Genomic DNA, 3,460 nt, shown 5'->3' with positions numbered 1-3,460 from the left:
TATTTTAGGTAAAATTATGCAGCGGCGCTGGAAGTCCCTACGTGACCGTGTCAGGAGGGACCTCACGGACGAAGACAAGGCGGCACGTAGCGGAGCACCAGCGCCAACCAAAAAAAAGCACGTTTACCACACCAATCTCCAATTCCTCAGGCAAAATATGCAGAGCCATACCAGACCGTAAGTTAGGGTTAGGAGTTAGGGTTAGGGGTTAGGGTTAGGGGTTAGGGTTGGGGTTAGGGGTTAGGGTTAGGGGTTAGGGGTTAGGGTTAGGAGTTAGGGTTAGGCTTAGGGGTTAGGGTTAGGGGTTAGGGTTAGGAGTTAGGGTTAGGGGTTAGGGTTAGGGGTTAGGGTTGGGGTTAGGGGTTAGGGTTAGGGGTTAGGGGGTTAGGGGTTAGGGTTAGGGGTTAGGGTTAGGAGTTAGGGTTAGGCTTAGGGGTTAGGGTTAGGGGTTAGGGTTAGGAGTTAGGGTTAGGGGTTAGGGTTAGGAGTTAGGGTTAGGGGTTAGGGTTAGGGGTTAGGGTTAGGGTTAGGGGTTAGGGTTAGGGGTTAGGGTTAGGCTTAGGGGTTAGGCTTAGGGGTTAGGGGTTAGGGTTAGGAGTTAGGGTTAGGCTTAGGGGTTAGGGTTAGGGGTTAGGGTTAGGAGTTAGGGTTAGGGGGTTAGGGGTTAGGGTTAGGAGTTAGGGTTAGGGGTTAGGGTTAGGAGTTAGGGTTAGGGGGTTAGGGGTTAGGGTTAGGAGTTAGGGTTAGGGGTTAGGGTTAGGGGTTAGGGTTAGGAGTTAGGGTTAGGGGTTAGGGTTAGGGGTTAGGGTTAGGGTTAGGGGTTAGGGTTAGGAGTTAGGGTTAGGGGGTTAGGGGTTAGGGTTAGGAGTTAGGGTTAGGGGTTAGGGTTAGGAGTTAGGGTTAGGGGGTTAGGGGTTAGGGTTAGGGGGTTAGGGGTTAGGGTTAGGAGTTAGGGTTAGGGGTTAGGGTTAGGGGTTAGGGTTAGGAGTTAGGGTTAGGGGGTTAGGGGTTAGGGTTAGGAGTTAGGGTTAGGGGTAATCGCAGTAATCGTTTATACAATTTGTATTGTTTGCAGGACAACTTCAAATTTTAGACTTGGAGAGGTGGATGAGGAAGATACAGAGCTTCAGAGACCAAACAGTCCAATGACCACCTCTGGATCTCCACGACCGATCAGCGAGGGAGTTGTTGAGGGCACAGATGAGGTAACTGCTTCGGTCTGCCTTTCTATCTCATTGTCTGTCTGTCCATGTACATGTCAATGTAAACATTTTTGTTCTTTTGCAGGAATCGAGGGCTGTGGAAACACCGTCTCCTGCCAGTTTACAAAGTGGAGAGCAGCGCGGTCGTGGCGGTGTTCGTGGCCGTGGGCGTGGACGTCAGGCGAGGGGCGGCTATAATCCCGAGGCTGATGACAGGGTGCTAGCACTGCTGCAGGAAGTGCGGCAGGAGAGGCGCAGTATGGATGCCTTTTTAGACCCCAATAACCCACGCGCCTGCTTCTGCCGCAGCCTTTACCACATCCTGGAGGACATTGGGGGAGACCAAGAGAAACTTTGTATGGATCGCATGTACGGTATTGCAATGCAATACAGACATGCAAAATTGAGTGGCGGGCCACCTCCATGCGATCCATATAATGTTTCTCATGATCCCCCAATGGCCCCTTGGACCTCAGCAGTGCTAGCACCCCACTCTCACTATCAGCCCCCTCCTCCACGCCAACCACCACCTATGCCGTCCCAGACCTCATACCATAGCCTGCAAGCGTATGCTGATTGTCCACCTTCCACCTCCCATTTTCAGCCCTCATACCCTCTACCCCGCTACCAGCAAGATTTTGGGAGTGATCGCCAGGCCCAACCGTTACCCCGTCCCCAATCCCCACATCCCCAATGCAATCAACCATCCACCACCACCTATCACCATTTGTAATCACAAAATAAAATCTTTTTTTTCTTGAAATACCAGTTGTGATCCCAATCCTTTATTTAATTTTTTATTTTTTTTGAAAAGTCTTTTATATGATGCACAACAGCACTCCTTTGCACTCTGCTTGCCCTGAAGGCAGAGTGCAAAGGACTCTATCGTACTCTGCCTTCGGACAAGCGTAAGCTTGCTCTTTTTTGGGCTTAGCCTAGGCTTACCCCGAAGGCAGAGTCAAATTGACTTGTAGAACAATCGTTGACAAATGGACCAAAAAATAACAAACTTAAATTTTGAAATGCTTTATTTCAAAAAACACAAGACAGCAAAGGCAAATATTTTTTAGACATAATCATTCTGCCATGATACCTCTCCATCAGGTGTTTCAAAAAATTCTGCAAATTGGTTTCGAATGCTCATGACACGTGCAGTTGAACGCAAGTCCATAAATTGAACCCTCTGAAGTTGTCTAATGGGCTCCTGTTCAACATTATTTCGGTCACTGTCCCGCAGAAAATTGTGCAGAACGCAGCATGCCAGGACGACTTGAATGGCGTTGTCAACATCCAATTGCATACATGTCAGCAAAACTCGCCATTTGGCCGTGCACACCCCGAATGCACATTCAACAACACGGCGTGCACGGCTGAGCCGATAATTGAAAATTTTTTGTTGTCGGCTGAGACCAGTGCCACTGTATGGCCTCATTAGATTTTCAGCCAGTCCAAAGGCCTCATCTGCCACCATGACTAATGGCAAGCTGGGTTCTTCAGTGCAGGGTAGAGGCCTGCTTTCAGGAATATTGAGTCGTCCCTCATGTAGACGACGTCCGAAGGCCGACTCGCGGAATATGCGGGCATCACCTTGGCTTCCATATGCTCCCACATCTACAAACAGAAATTTGAGGTGTGCATCGGACAATGCCAGGAGGACCACCGAAAAATATTTTTTGTAATTAAAATATGAAGATCCAGAGTGGGGAGGCTTCTTCACCCTGATGTGTTTCCCATCAAGGGCTCCTATACAATTTGGGAACTGAGTTTTTTCCCAAAAAGTGTCCACAACTGATTCCCAGATGTCTTCGGTTGGCTCTGGCATTACAACGTTATGCAATTCCTCCCATATTGCCACACATGTTTCCTTTATTATTTTTGAGACCATTGAGAGGCCAAGGAGGAAGTAGTGATGCAAGGAGGCATAACTTTGTCCCGTGGCAAGGAACCTAAGATAACATAATAAATTTAGTTATTGAAAGAGTAAAGCATAAACATAAGTCCTAACCCTACCCTTAAACCTAACCCTATCTCCTAACCCTAACCCCTAACCCTAACTCCTAACTCCTAAGCCTAACCCCTAACCCTAACCCCTAATCCTAACCCCTAACCCTAACCCCTAACCCTAACCCCTAACCCTAACCCCTAATCCTAACCCCTAACCCTAACCCCTAATCCCTAACCCTAACCCCTAATCCTAACCCCTAACCCTAACCCCTAACCCTAACCCCTAACCCTAACTCCTAACCCCTAACCCTAAC

General features: G+C 48.6%; 1 long non-coding RNA gene across 1 annotated transcript; it reads left to right on the top strand.

Annotated features, from left to right (window-relative positions):
• Window positions 1-1,037: 1,037 nt before the first annotated feature.
• Window positions 1,038-1,965, top strand: LOC141134619 (uncharacterized). Its single transcript, XR_012243238.1, has 2 exons — window positions 1,038-1,205; window positions 1,288-1,965. It is a non-coding gene; the product is annotated as an uncharacterized lncRNA (long non-coding RNA).
• The last annotated feature ends 1,495 nt before the right edge of the window (window positions 1,966-3,460 follow it).

This window comes from Aquarana catesbeiana, linkage group LG03 (assembly GCF_042186555.1).
Source record: "Aquarana catesbeiana isolate 2022-GZ linkage group LG03, ASM4218655v1, whole genome shotgun sequence".
Lineage (NCBI taxonomy): Eukaryota > Metazoa > Chordata > Amphibia > Anura > Ranidae > Aquarana > Aquarana catesbeiana.
The sequence above is the reverse complement of the archived record's forward strand: the minus strand, read 5'-3'. Positions and strand labels throughout refer to the sequence as shown.